The sequence below is a fragment of the Lemur catta genome, chromosome 8, assembly GCF_020740605.2.
Source record: "Lemur catta isolate mLemCat1 chromosome 8, mLemCat1.pri, whole genome shotgun sequence".
NCBI lineage: Eukaryota > Metazoa > Chordata > Mammalia > Primates > Lemuridae > Lemur > Lemur catta.
The window spans coordinates 91,071,994-91,088,048 of record NC_059135.1 but is presented as its reverse complement, the minus strand read 5'-3'; positions in this window follow the sequence as shown (position 1 = coordinate 91,088,048).

The window sequence follows — 16,055 nt, the reverse complement described above, 5'->3', positions numbered from 1 at the left end:
TGCTTCCTCCCTCCTCTCCTAAGAGCGAACGCCCCATAAATCACTTGAAGGAGCATCCTTGTCTCTGGGCCTAGAGACCCCAGCCTAAAACAGTGCCCATGTGCAAGCCTTCCCTCTGTTTTCTCTGCAATTAGAACGTGGCCCTCCTTAAAACTTCCAGTTTACCAGGTGAAGATGGGTCATATTAATAATTAATCATAAATAAATCTTCCTAGTATATTTTTAGGCTAATGCGTTACTCTTTCCTAATAACATAAGGCCTTATCACTGCTAAACATTTATTTTATTTTTAGGACTTGCTTAAGTAGCAATCCCAGTGGGAAAATGTCACGGAAATTTTATGAGTATGACTGGTGGTGCCCGCAGGGAGAAGAAGGATGGGACACTTGTGGTTAGGTGGGCCTTTCAGCATCTATTCTGGAAAGACCTTCCGAGTCACCTTCCCTCACCACCCCTACCCGCGGGTGAATGACCTCTGCCTCTGTGATCTCCTCAGTTTCTATAACTGATGAGTATCTCTCATTGCATTTATCTTATTGCATTGCAGTTACTTGTTTTTCTTGCTGTCTCCCCCAGCAGACTGGGAGCATCCAGATTGCAGAGGCCTTGGCTTGGTCACCTGTGTGTCCCCACTGCCTAGCAGAGTGTCTGGTACCCAGCAGGGACTCGAGCAATGTGTGTGATGGAAAGAAGTAATGACCCTGATGGAGTCCACCTCCTTGTCCTCCACTCTTGTATCTTATAGACCTGGGCACGTATATAGATAACACATGAAAACATTTATGGTGGGATGAAATGTTTAGAATATTAGTCAAATTGTCTTTATTTTTGGTATTTCCCCAATTTTCAGAATGGAAAATGACACCTTAGGCAGAGGGAAAGAGAATAGAGGGAGGTGATGAGAAATGGGAAGTTGGTAAGTCCCTAAAATAAGTTTTGTGGGGAGGGGAGGGTGGTCAAGGCAGACCCAAGGTAAACTCGTGAGATTCAAGAGCAGCGAGGACCAGGCTGCCTTCCCTGGGGGTTCCTCTGGTGGGAGGCAAGGCCTGGAGGGGAGGGGGCGTGTGGTTAGTCTAAGTAGAGGGTCTCACAGGAGAATGCTGGGGTCCGTGGGAACTGGGCTGGCCTAGAGGCGGCCCACCTTTACTAAACAGGCTCGAGGGGCCGTGGGTGGGGTAAGGTATGACTCAGCCCACAGCCTGAGGGCTGACCAGCCCGGCATAAATCCCTGGAAGAGAGACATGACTCCAAGCTCACTGAAATTGTTTTGCTACCCTCTTGGAATAAGGAGACAAACACAGAAATGAAGTTGAATTATTAAAAGAAAAAACCTTAAAAGTTGTATTTAGTGCTCAGCTCAACTTTGGACTGAGATTTTACTTATATTAACATAAAGAGTAAAGCTGAAAACTCTGGGCAGATGAATCAACAGTGGACAGAGAAGTCAGAGAGAGTCAGGCTACAGGAGAGTCTGGGGCTTGGGGTGCGCTCGTGGGATTTCAAGGACTCAGTGAAGTCAGGGTTGAACCCCTGGGGTGTCTACTGATTGCCAGTGAGGACAGAGGAAAGGAAAATGGTAGGTGATCTGTCCCTTGGGCTTCTTCAACTCCAAGCGCACCACCTGTGAGCATCTTATTAGCATAACAGGGGAGGTCCAGACATTTTAAAAGGCCAACCAGAACAACACTGACAAAGAGGTCTCCCCTGGAGCTGTCTTGGGGATATTGAAACTGCTGTTGCTGTGAAAACTGAAAACCGTGCCAAGTACTCGCTTGCCTCCAGTCAGAAAAGCAGCCTGGAAAACTTCGCTTGATAAATCTAATCATTATTTTTCTTCCCTGGATACTCTTGGGCAAATGCAAGACTGCTTGGAGAAATGAATTTCAATACATACAGATAAACACACCCCTGTATACACATAAATGCATACAGATAAACACCCACATGCAGATATAAATATACAGATACCACCGTATATTTAATATTTCTCATTTTGGAGGTTCTAGAAATGATTTTGTCGATATTACTCATTTTATTCTTCCTTCAACAATGAAAGGAGAGTGATATTCTATTCCTTTTACACAAGAAGAAATCCAGGCAGAGTGGTTAAACAACTAGTCCAGGGCCTTTCTACACAACTGTGCATGATCAATGTGGACCCTTCTGTAGTAGTTCTGGTGGGTGAATGCGCTTGAATGACACCCTCACCCTGTCCCCAACACTCACTATTCAGTTCATTAATGCTTCTTTAACAGCGTTATTATTAACAGCAAGACCCATAAGGGAATGATCCTAACATAGTTGTGCGAAACAGGGAGACAGCAGTTCTGGAGCGAGGGTGTGTTTGTGTTTGTGTGTGTGTGTGTGTGTGTGTGTGTGGGTGGGTGTGTGTGCACTTGCACACTTATGTTTCACTGAATTGAAGAGAACTAAGAGAGAATCTTGTCCAACACCTTCACGTCACAGATGTGGACATCGCAGCTGGGAGAGGAGAGTGACTTGCCCAGGGGCCCATGAATCAGGTCTAGAAGGGCCCTGGTGGCTTCCGCCCCAGAGACAGAGCAGCCCCATGCTGGCCCAGCCTGCAGGGGAGGAGCTGCGGAGTGGGGCTCATTGCTAGCTCCTCCTGAGCCGGGTCTCCCCTTCAGAAATTGAGTGCAATGTAACTTCTCAGAACACTGACACGGCCCTAAGATGAGGGCGCAGTCACATTTTTCTAAGCCAAATTGATATGCATTTTGGATTATCTCCTATTGTTCAGAAAGATCCGCTCTGCATTGGTTGCTTTGATGTCCTCGCCTCCCAGAACCCTGAGTCTCCTCTGAGAGCTGCGTTTGGGAAGGTCCTGAAAGCCTCCTTTCCCCCTGACCAGGCGGGTCCCCAGGGAGCTCCCCTGACAAGTGCGGGCCCCGCCTTTGCCAGCCCTGGGCCGGGCCCTGAGGTCCATACAGGCACCTAAATGGCCTCCTCACCCCGCCCAGGTGCTGTGCTCGGAGTCCCTCTCTAGAGTGAAACTTGGAGGTATTAACATATATATTTTTCTGTAAAAATTTAAAAAATGAAAAGTCCTAGAAATAAAAATATAACCACCACCCATGTACCTTCCACTCAGATTTATTGATTTTTTTTAAAGAAATAAAACATTATAAATACGGTTAACATTCCTTTTGTCTTTCTCTCAGTTCCAACCTTTTCTCAGAGGCAAGTGCTCTGGTAAAGTTTATTACAGTTCTACACGTGTTTCACAATTTTATTGTATATTCATATGTACACAAAATAGAAACTTAAAAGACATAAATTCATACTATTTATAAATTAGATTTTATATTTAATATAAACATAATTTCTGTATTATACTTAATTATAGAAAATTGTACTTATGTACTATATGAACTTTAAGCTGAAATTAAATATTTTAATTAATTTAATCAAATATTAAATTATATGTTAATACTTATATAAATATAAACTAACATTTATATATTGTATGTAAATGCCATATGTACATTAAAATTTGTCTTACATATATTGTATGTAAATTAAAATTTACGAAATTGGCCTTAAACCCCTCTTATCATGGTGTAACTTGCCTTTCAGTCAATACTATATATTTTTATTTCTATTCATTTTGATGCATCTTGTGTTCCTTCATTCATTTAAAGTGCTGTGGAGTCTTTTATAGTAGGAATATGTCACAATTAATTAGTAATTGTCCTGTGGTTAGCACAGTGCAGTCGTGTGAAATTTTGCACGATGATAAACAATGCTGCCACACACATTGTTGTAGATATCCCCTGGTGTACACGTAGGAGTGCTTTGAGGACAGATACCCAGAGGTGGACACTCCTAGCTCGCTGGGCACTGTTGGATTGTGCTCCTGGGAGGTATGCTTGTGCACCTGTGCTCGAGACCCCCACTTCTATGCAACCTTGCTGGCACCAGGCCTCGTCAGTCTTGAACTTTGTTGCAGATTGGATGGAAGTGAAACGGCATCTCTTTGGTGTTTTATTTGTATCTTCTTGACTATTCATGAAGTTGACAATCTTTTCATATGCATATTTTCCCTCTGTGTTTCCTCTTATGTGAAATGCCTTTTCATAGCTTTTGTCCTTTTTTTCCTCATGGGTTATTTATCTCCTCTTTATTAATTTGCAGGGCTTTTTTATATTCAGGTTTTTAATCCTTTGTTGGTTGTGACCATTCACAATGCTTCTCCTAGTCTGTGACTTGTCTTTGAATTTTTTTCATAATGCCTTTTATTATGTGGAAGCTTTAAATTTTAATGTAGCTAAATTTATCAGCTGTTAACCTTATAGTATGTGCATTTTGTTCCTGTTTAAGAAATCTATCACCTGCCTCTGACACTGCTTTGTTTCAAAGGTGGCATCTATGACTATTCTTGGAAGAGGAAGGAGGCTTCCTTATTACTTTCTTCTAAATTCTTAATTACGGCAACAATCCAGGATTAAGTAAATTCAGGTTTGTGGCTACTAATTCCAGACTTTTTTTTTTCTTAACCATATGGTATACGGTAGTGCTGAAAGGTATGAGTTCTGGAGGAGACTGCCTGGGTTTGAATCACTCACTTTGGGCAAGTTACTTAAACTCACTTTGGGGGATCATAGTGTAGTGCCTACCTTGTAGGGTTGTTGTAGAGATTAAATTAGTTTACACATGCAAAACTCTTACAACAGTTTTTGGTACGTTGTAAGAGTACAGAGTTATCTATTATTATTACTATTTTTGTTGCTAGCATTATCTAATCATTATTAGTACTCAGCTTACCACTGGGCTGGACGTTTAGGGGCTACCTGGAGACATTAGATCCACCACTGTCCACATGCTTCCCCGGGCCCAGACTGAAATCACCTTAATCTGCTTGGCCAGATGTCACCTTAGGCCACTTATCTTCCGTGAGGTCAAGGAATTAGAATGCTAATGGTAAAATCATTACATCTGGTCTCTCAGTTTGCCCATATCAGACATTTCACCTCATGTATCTTTCATAAAAAGTAGAGAATTAAAGTTTCAAGGGGTCAAGTAGTATTTGAATTCAGAGAGAGTCATCATCCTTTTAAATCTCCAGGCCGAGACAGATGACTGGCAAGGGCTTTGTGGTCTGCTTACTGTGGCTGTGTCCCAGTGTCCCTCCCTTCTTCTTCTGGTTTAGTCACCCCTCATTCTTGTGCTTCTCGGACAGGCTGCCAATCAAAGCATCACCCTTCTATCTCCCACCCACAGGGGTGGACATGTCACCCAAACTCGATTACCCCTCTGGCTGTAGTAATTTTTTTAAGAGGTCGGTATGTGATCCAACATAGGCCAATAAGAAACCTTCCCTGGGCTTTATTTATTTATTTATTTATTTTTGAGCTTGAAAAGTCCTTTCTGGCCTGATGGCAAGCTGGAGAGATAAGTCAAGGTGCTGGCCAAATTGTTCAATTGTCAGCCTTCTCTAGTAGATTCTAATCTCTTGGGGAGGTCAGAAATCATGGCCACCTTGCCTGATATTTTATATCTTTCATCAAATAGCTCAGGGCCTGAGGACCTGATGTAAACAGTTGAAGAAAATGGTGCTTTACCTCCAGAAACCTTCTGGGCCATGTGCTGGTCACCTAGGCCTGTTGCTGCTCCTTCTCTACTTTCCTGGATCCTGTGGTTCACGGCCTCAGCTCCTACGGCTCATCCAGAGTACTTGGTTGACCAGACCTGGATTTGATCTTTGTACTTTGACCTGACATCCCTCCTGGCTCATACTTCTGATGTCCACCCTTCCTTTCCATCCAGGGTGACTGCAGAGAGAAGAGTCCTTGTCTGTGTGACCTGCTTCAGATTCTCCTGGAGTGAGCAGCTGCTTTCACCCCACTCCCACCCATCTCAGCCAGGGCAGGAGAAGTATTCAGTCAAATTTAGTTCATGTTCTTTATTTGCGATCATCGATTTTGTGTTTGTGGTCTATGGAGTAGGACTGTATAAAAGGAGAAAGGCACACAGTTAAGTCAGAAAATATAGGAAAAATATTTTTGTACTGTTTGTTTTAATCCAGTGCATCTCAAACTTTAGCATGCATCTGAATCACCTGAAGGGTTTTATAATACACAGATTGCCGGGCACCATTCCCAGAATTTAATTCAGCAGGTCTGGCGTAGTGCCTGAGAATATGCATTTCTAACCAATTCCCAGGTAATGCTGATGCAGCTGGTCTGGGGACTCCAGCAAGAGCCACTGTTCTAGTCATGTTGTCATTGAACACAGGTGCTCGCTGTCAGGATCTGATAGGCTTAGGGTTATGGATGAAAGATTTGCTGCAAAAATAAAATGTTCTGTTTATAAAGTTAATACAGGAAAGTTAATACAGGAAATTAGGAGCTGATGAAATTGCTGGAAGGAGGAGTGGCTCTAGGCTTGGCCTTCAGGAATGGCTCCTGGGACAAGGTGGCAGCATTGGCTACTGCCCCAGTAAAGGACTTGGGGGTCAGAAGGCCACCACTGGCAGTTCTCATGCCAGACCACACCACCACTGCTGCTGCCCGGGCACTGCCATGGTGCAGTGCCACTCTGCACCCACGAAGCTGCTCACGAAGCAGCACCCCCATCTCCGTACCTCTGTGGCCAGCAGAAAATGTGAGCCTCCCTCTGCTTTCTGAATATCACACTTTTGCCTTCAGAACCTTAAAACAAGGAGCCTGGGATTTTTTTTTATCATATTAAGCTATAGCTTAGGGAGCAGTGTGTTGGGAGAGTGAGCAATTCAGCAGAAGCTTAGTTTCTGGAGAAGGGAAGGGGCCTAGGGGAGAAGCAGTTGGCACATGCACGGTTCTGATGTTCCCCCCAGAGACTAGCTGCTGGCTCTCTCTGGGCATTTGCTTTCATTTACACAGTGAAAGGAGCTTCTGCATCAGGATATAAAAGAGGAAAAATATTAATTAACTAAATATGTTTATGCTCTCTAGAAATAATAACCACTATAAGACTGCTTGTAATGGCTTTTATACTACCATACATTCTCTTCACTTATTGCAGAAAATTCTAAGTGACATTTTGCACATGTAATTATTTGTTGTGGAGGGCTGTCCTGTGCACTGTGGGCTATTCAACGGCATTCCTGGCCTCTACCCACTGGATGACAGGTGCATCCCCCCAAGCTGTGAAAACCAAAAGTGTCTCCAGACATTGCCAGATGAACGCTGCGGGGTAAAATCACTCACCGTTGAGAATCACCGATGCATTCAATCTATATACATATTTTTTCATGCATAAGACCATTTATTGCAGGCTTTTTATCAAAACATCCAACCATAAATGATGGCACACCTATATGATGAAAATGGTATGTAGTTTCAAAAAAAGGTGTAATCATGTATCAAAATATACTTAGTGTGTTGTTAAGTCTTAAAAACGTACGTGGCATTCAGTATAGTTCCAGTTGTGTAAAATGAAGATGGAAATGTGTATGAGTGCATTCTAGTCCAAGGAAAATCAACCAAAATCATAAAACTGTGACTATTTCTGAATAATAGGATTATCAGTGAATTTCATTTTCTTCTTTTTATTTTTTCTATGTATCCAGTTTTATGAAAACAAACTTGGGTGCAATATATACATATGATATTTGAGCAACTGTTGTCGTCACTGAGAGGAAGGAAGGGATCTAACATTTATGAAACATCTGTTCTATCCCATGCACGTCTATGCCACCTAACCCTCGTCCACTTGAAGGCACCGTGCGATGGCACCAGAATGGACGAGAGAGGCAGGCAGAGCTGGTTTCAAATCCTGGATCTGCTTGGCCTTGGGTAAGTTACTTTAATCTCTGCAAGTTTATGTTTCTTCCCCTGTAAACTGGAGCCAGCCTCTCAGGGCAGCTGCAAGGATTAACAGAGGTGATTTACAGCCTGCACGTATTATCAGTGATTATTATTCAGAGCTTGCCCATGGGTGGAACGTGCCCTCTTTTGTCTCCAACACACCAGTCCCAGCCTTGTGGTCAGTTGACTGCCACATCCAGCCCTCCTCTCCCTTCTTCCTGAGAAAGAGACAGCTGACCAGAAGAGGAGGACTGTGTCTTTAAGGGCAAGGGAGAAAGTGAGTAAACCAAAAGCCCAGCATTTCTCAGTAGCTGGGTTTTCCTTCTCCTTGACAGGGCTGCTGACGGGCCCTTTAGCAATACAGAGGCTAATTACTTTCCAGGAGTAAAAGAAAATGTGTCATTTCGTTGCTGGGGCTTTTCCCAATGCAATAAATCACAGCCACGGGATCCCAGCTTTATTTGATTTAATAAAGATTTTAAAGAAAGAAAAAAGTTTTCCTTGTTTTTATCGAGAAGTGCTAGCGGTTTGTGTCTGTTTCACCTAGGGCCCTTAATCGGATGTGACCCACCTGCTCTGCGAGCCACTGTCGGCACTCCACACTTCAGCTGTCTGCCTTTGTGCTTGTCCACCTTAGCTTTCCACTTGCTTGTTGGATCCCATCATCCCTTGCCCTCTTCCCTTGGGTCCCCAGTCCCTAGACCTGATTCATCAGCTTCTGGTCCCAAAAGGAAGCCTTATTCACTGTGACAATTCATTCGGTCATTTGGCTTTGTTTGCCTGGCTCTGACCCTCACACTGTGTCCCAAAATAATCTCGCAGCCGTCTGCTGACCCCCACACGGCTGCCGGTGTTCCTGCTCTCCCTCTCGGCCATTCCTGCCTCCTACCAGGCCTACACTGCCTGTGCCCCTGGGGCTTCCTCGCCAGGTGAGGAGCAGCAGCAAAACAGAATGGTGTAGGTTAAATCTCAGAGGAGACTTTTGCTTATTTTATAAAAGCCAGAGAGCTCTTGGTTAAGATCATCTGTGCAAACAGGATTTACTTCCCCTCGTCCTCTGGCTTACATGCGGATTTGTCTTGTTTCTGGAAGGTGTGGCTCCTTTTTAAAAATCACTATTTCACAATGATTCTAAATGACATGCCTGAAATGAAAGCCCTGAAAACCTCTGACAGAAGAGAGGTAAAGGGCCTTAATAGAAATGTTTAACGAGCTAGCATTTTCACCTGGAAGGAAGGAAATTGAGGGATTGGCTCGACTGGTCTGTTGTTACGTAACCAAATAGCAATTCGGGGGGGCTGTGCCAAGGGGCAAATGGCTGGACCCTTCACCTTGAGCATGCCCAACCCTCCCAAGGACAACAGAATGCCAGAAACGGAAGGTGACTTCCAGATTAGCATGGGAGTCCAGAGAAACCATTAATAAACCACTTTGCCTCAGGGTACCCAGTTAGAGAGTAACAAGAAGGGGGCCAGAACCCAAATAGGAACTCTTTTGGAAGTAATTTTGAATTCCTACAGATCTGATTGGAGATGTAATTGCCTATAAGGCAACATTTTCTTTGTTTTGAAACAGATATGTGGGTCTCCTTTGCATGTGTTTGTATTGCATTGGAAGCTAGGTCCCCCTTTGCCACCAGGTGGGGTTTCTTTTTTCTTTCTACACCTTTGTTGAGGTATAATTGACAAACAAAAATTGTATATATTGAAGGTGTACAACCTGATATTTTGATATATGTACATTGTGAAGAACAATCAAGCTAATTAACATACCCAACACTTCACATGCTTATCATTTTCTTTTTCTTTTTGTTTGTAGTGAGAACACTTAGATCTACCCTTTTAGCAAAGTTCAAATATACAGTTCAATATTATTAACTATAATCACCATGCTTTACATTATATCTTCAGAATTTATTCATCCTGCATAACTAAAACTTTATACCCTTTGACCAACATCTTCTCATTTCTCCCTTCCCCAGCCCTTGGTAATCACCATTCTATTCTCTGCTTCTATGAGTTTGACTATTTTAGATTCTACTGCTAAGTGAGATCATGTAGTATTCTTCTTCCTGTGTCTGGCTTATTTCACGTGGCCTAATGTCCTCCAGGATCCTATATAGTAGTGATGCTTTGTGATTCCAGCCCTCTGTGTGGTTGGAAGTGTGTGAGCAGGTGAATTCTTCCTTCATCCTGAGAGACAGTGCCCTTGGTCTGTGGGTGCGCTAACCTCCAGTGTGAGCTTAGACATGACTGTAACAGAGGAAATGGCCTGAAAAAGGGCAAAACATTTTACAACTGTCTTTTTAAAACCCTCTCACTCTTTGGGGGAACTAAAACCTGCCTCCCTGCCCAAGACCAGTAATCAGAGGGGCAGGGGAGTGTCCTTTGTTCTTTGTACCACAGGAAATGGCTCAACAGAATTGTCCGGGCAGAGGTCAGGAGGAGAGTGTCTTCCCTGGAGATGGGATGGATCAGGACCATCAACTACAGTTAAACAGCAATCACCTGAAGCTGAAAACCCTCCCTTTAAAAGCTCTGTATTTCTGTTTATGGATAGGAAAATGGTACTTTAAGTCTGCCTTTTCCTCATTTGCTGGCAAATTAACGAACCTCTCTTTCCTTCTCCTCAAGCCATTCATCCTCATTCTTCTGATGCAGCCTTGGTGACAAGTGCTCAATTTTTGGTAACAGAATTTGCTGTCCCTGGGTGGGCCTATTGGTGCCCCAGTGGAATGGCACCCCATGACTGCTGCAAGAGTGGGGGATCAGCCTTAGGTCAAGCTGTGGGTCTTGGCCAGTAGGAGCAATGTCTTTTTGGGGTGAGAGAGCAAGGGACTATTCCAACAGCTGCCGGAGCCTGTTTAGCTCTGGGGACCTCTGTCTCCTCCCTGTCCCCTGCCCCCCAAAGTAGACGCAGCTCCATGCAACCTGAACTGAGTTGGGGAAAAGAAAATGGATTTGGGGAGCATCTGGATGCCATGGCAATTTGTCTGAGTAAGTTCCCTCGTATGCACAGAGACCCTTGATTCCACCCATATGGGGGAGGTTTTCAGACCTTCCTGTTGGGTTTGTTTGGAGGCACCATTTGGGGTGGAAGTCATGAGGCTGAGTGGAACTCGGGAACCTAGATTGGATTTGGAGCTCATTTTTACAGGTTCCCAGGGAACCTGGGGGGATTGGGAGATGTTGCTTCTCGTTGAGAGAATTTGGTTCTTGTTTGTTCCCTTTGGATTAGGAGATACTGATTCTCATTTGAGAATGTGGTTCTCATTTGGATGGTTCCCATTTGCTGGAAGGCCTTTGCATTATTGTTTATTGTCTGTGTTTGTTATTTGTGAGTTTTGTTTCAACATAGAGAAGCTCCGTGTGAAAGCCCCTGGGGGAGAATCTTGGCTTCATGGTCAACTTATAGCTATGAGTCTATGTCTAAAAGAGAATGGCATTGTTGTAATCTGATGTAGGTGCTGGACTGTGAGGAGAAGCGGCTTTTGAGTGAAACCTTCAATTATTTTACTGTCTTACAACTGGAATCATTTTGTCAAAGATCAGGTAAATGGGATCAGATCTCATATGTACAATCTTTCATGAAACTGCATAACAAAGAGGCTGAAAGGACGGGTGATAGAATTGGGGGTTGAAATTAATCAGGTTGGATCTTGTGAGCCCTTTAGCAGCTGCCTCGTCCACCATGGGCCTTTGTGATACTTTGTTTTAATTAAACAATCAGATTCCCCTGGTTTGCCTCAGTTCTGGGTCAGTTGCTGGGTGCTGGCGCAGCCCTGGGGGACAGACCCAGCTGGAGAGGGGACCAGGAAGGATGGCCTGCCCCTGCATGGCAAGGGGGAAATGGTGGGGGAAGGAGCACCTGCTGCCTGAGTGCTCCCGCACTGGGTGTATGTGCAGTGTGGCAGGGAGACGCTGCCCGGCTGGGCTCTCCCGGGGTGGCCATGAGGCCTGCCATGGGAAGGTGCTGCAGGCTTCACTGTGCTTGAGCTTGTGTTGATCAGGCCTGTGCTGCAGGCCTGGAGTCAGCCTGGGAAATGGCCCTGTGCACAGCCCAGCCTGAGGCAACTGCCACCCCCCTCTGGTGCTGTCATCTTGGCACCATGAGGGGATGGGGAGTGTGTGGTTGGCTCATGTTCACTAGGTTATGACTTGGGGGTGGATGGTCCCTCCTTCTAAGAGCTGGCAGGGAACTCAGTTTGGCTAGAGGGCACCCATAGCTGGGGCAGGGCAATTTATGGCAATATCAGATAGGGGGCTTGAATGCTCAAGGAAAAGGTAGAAAAAGTCACCCCAGATTGATGTGCAATCAGTGTGCTTTTTGTAAAGAAGAAGGACATTGGAAAGAGCATTGCCCAAAATTGCAAAGGACTCCAGGTAACCAGAAACCCCCAGGAGAGAAAATGTATTTTTTTTTCAAGGCCAGGTCTCAGATGACAAAGGAGGGGGCCTGGGCCCTCTGTCTCACTAGTGGCTCCAATTCAAATATCCCCACAGGAGCCCTGAGTAAAATTGGCAGTGGGGATTGGATTGGTGCTGGTGAAGCACACAGCAGACTGCTATTACGTGCATTTGAATGGCAGCATCCTGGGACTAGATGACCTCAAATCACTGCTAGACTGTGTGGCCTTATGGGTTTAAAAAGGCTCTCCTGCCATGTTTCAGTGGAGCTTAGTGGGGGAATTGTGGAACCTGCAATCAGACAAATTTGCAAACAGCAGGTTACTTATCCGGGATTTCAAATTATCAAGGGAACCCATGGCAACTGCATGGGTTCCTAGGAATGGCAGCGTTCTGTTGCACCTGGATCCCAAACTTTGGACTAATAGCAAAGCCCTTGTATGGGGCCCTTAAAGGACAGATGTGGAGCCCCTGATCTGGACCACAGACTGTCTAAATGCCTCTGAAAAATTAAAGCAGAGCCTTATGACTGCCCCTGCTTTGGGGTTGCCTGACTTGCAGAAAGAATTTAAATTATACAGTCATGAAAAACAAGGAATGAGCCTTGGAATCTTAATGCAGGTGCTGGGAGACATCCCATGGTCAGTGGCAAACTTGTCAAGCAGCTGGACAATATTGTGAGAGGTTGGCCTCCTTGCCTCTGGGCAGTAGCAGCTACTTGAGTTGTTATTAAAGACTGTGTCCACTGTCAATCCTGCCACCCTCTTACCAGCTGAAGCGAATGAGCCCTTGAAGCATGACTGCTTGGAGGCTTGGGACGCTGTCTATGCTAGCAGGATGGATCTGTCAGATCAGCCCATGCCAGAGCCAAATTGGGATCTTTTCACTGGCAGGAGCAACTTTATGGACAACGAAGGGCTGGATATGTGATGGTCACAAAATGCACTGCTGCCTGGGACTTCAGCCCAGGAAGCTGAGCTGATTGCCTTAACCAGAGCTCTTCAGTTATCTAGATGAAAAAAATGTAAACATTTTTATGGACTCCAAATATGCTTTTATGACTGTGCATGCTCATGGTGCCATTCGGAAGGAAGGGGGGTGCTCTTGATGGCAGGAAATAAGGACATTAAGTATGCCACTGAAATAATGGCCCTGATACAGGCCATGGCTGAGCTCAAGTGGAAGGCCATCATGCACTTTCCTGGTCACCAAAGAGGGAGACACTTATGTTGCAAAAAGAAATTAGGCCACTGGCAGAGCTGCTAAGGAGACCACTGTATGCAGTTTTTTCCTTGGGGCCTTGATACCCTGGCTGGATTCAGATCAATATAAACTCCCTTTAAAATTAAAGACTGGGGCTCTGACATTTGGGATGGCACAACTAAGTGGAGACAGAATTCTCATGGACTCATTCTCCTACCCGAAGCCTTGGTTCAGCCTCTCATGAGGCGCCTACATGAAAGCACACATTAGAGGTGTGATGCCGCAGTGGATTTGGTGGGACCTCATTTAAGAGAAACCCATTTGCAACAAACTGTTTACATGCTCAAAACAATCCAAAGACAGAAGAGCAACCTGCGGCACAGGGAGCCCAACATGTGGGGACCTAGCCTTTCGATTACTGGCAAACTGATTTCACTCAGATGCCTAAACTTGTGTTAATAGATACCTTTTCAGGCTGAGTAGAGACTTAACCTGCCTGAATGGAGAGAGCATCTGAAGCTACTGGAGTCCTTCTGAAGGAGCCCATTCCGAGATATGGGATCCCTTCCTCCACACAGAGTGATACAGGACCCTCCTTTATATCAGAGGTAACTCAGCAAGTGAGCAAAACTGATGCAGGAAACCCAACTAAAGTGGGATAAGGTGTTGCCACTTGCCCTCCTTCTGATAAGGATAGCCCCTAGAAGCAGCCTTAAGTTAAACCCCTAAGAAAGAGTTTATGGGAGACCCTTCCTAGCACCCCAAGGTAAGTATGGTAAGACAACCAGTCAACCAAATAGGTCAGGTGCTAACCAGTATGCGTGAGTTTGCCTCTTTCAGGTCCCCACCGAGTTGGAAGCGGAGAAGTGGAAGGGACCCTATGAAGTGCCTCTAACAACTCACACCTTGTTGAAATTGTCAGGAGTAAAAACCTTGGGTCCTTACATACCGAAGTGTCCCATGGAAGAAGTGGACCCAAGCCCCCACTGGATGGGGCAGCCTTTAAAAGATCTAAAATATCTGTTTAAGAAGAAGAAAAAATGAAATTGTTGATATTTTAACTAACCTTTCTTTGGTTAGTTGCTCTGTCTATAGGATAGGGAAATAACTCCTTAGAGAGGATTTCCCGGGGCTATCTCCTCTTTTGCTGATCTGTCTTGCTGCTGGGTTTATTATTGTAAACCTTGTTTGGCCAAAGGATTTCTGAATAGGATTTCTGAATTTGCAGAAGCCGGTCTCAAGGATCACCTACAGAGTGCGACTAATAGCCCCATACTCAGAGGTCCCATGATTCTTGCTTGCCCATCCCTGTATCAGACATTATGTACAAGATGACAGTAAGGACCCTCAGTCCCACTGGTGTCTTAGATACCAAGCAGGGTAAAATCTCTCTTATCAGGTATCCTCCTCCATTTCCCCTTGTACATCCTCATGGTTGTAGTTGTTGCTTATGCCCTGCTTTGCCTGGTAATCTGTTGCATTATTTATTTTTGTAAATCTACTGCCAAAGCTTTACAAAAGCATAAATAGGTATAAATCTCTCATCTAAAACATGGCCCCAATTCAACAGGAAGTACCTCGGTGACTATGTTGCCCCTCATCCCACAGACACTGAAGGATAAAATGACAGTGGGGAATATGTAACAGAGAAAACGGCTGAAAAAAGACAAAATGTTTTATGAGCTGTCTCTTTAAAACTCTCTCACTCTTTTCGGGAATTAAAACCTGCATTCCTGCCATAGACCAGAGGGCAGGGGAGTGTCCTTTTTCCTTTGTACCACAGGAAATGGCTCAACAGAATTGTCCAGGCAGAAGTCACAAGATTGTCTTTGCTGGAGATGGGATGGATTGTAACAATCAACTGTAGTTAAACAGCAATAGCCTGAAGCTGAAAACCCTCCCTATAAAAGCTCTGTATTTCTGCTTATGGATAGGAAAATGGTACTTTACAACACTAGTCTGATTTTTCCTCATTTGCCAGCAAAATAATAAACCTTCCTTTCCTTCTCCTTGAACCACTTGTCCTTGTTCCTCTGATGCAGCCTTGGGGTAAGTGCTGAACTTTCAGTAACATGACTATGTTCTTGTGACATCTTTATGCTGCTTCTTGATATGCAAGACCTCATCCTTTGCCCCTAGTCCCTCTACTCTTCTATGGGCAGTGCCCTAACACTCTGACATCCTCCGTCCACTCTAGTTAACTAGCCAGTTTTAAAATTATCTCATAAATTTATTCATTCCAGAGATGTCAGTGACCAGTAACAATTGTTTTATTTTTTAGTTTTTGCTAGGAATTTTTGCATTTCAGCAGGGGGATTTTTAAGACTAAAAAGCCTTGATAGAGTAGTTCTCAACCACGGTTGCACATTTGAATTCTCTGAAGAGCTTTAGTGAAATACTGGAGCCTGGGGGCCCCACCCCCAGATATTCTAATTAAATTGGTCCTGCGAGGGGCTGGGGGAAATAGCAATTTTTTTAAAAAGCTCTCCAGGTGATTCTAAAGTGCAGCTATTGTTGAAAACATCTGCCTAAATATGAACGATGACATCCCAAAAGATTCTAGCCAGCTAGCTAACTGCCAGAGAGATTGCTACAGCAATACTTCTGTCCTTTCCCAAGCAGAGCACAGGACATCTTT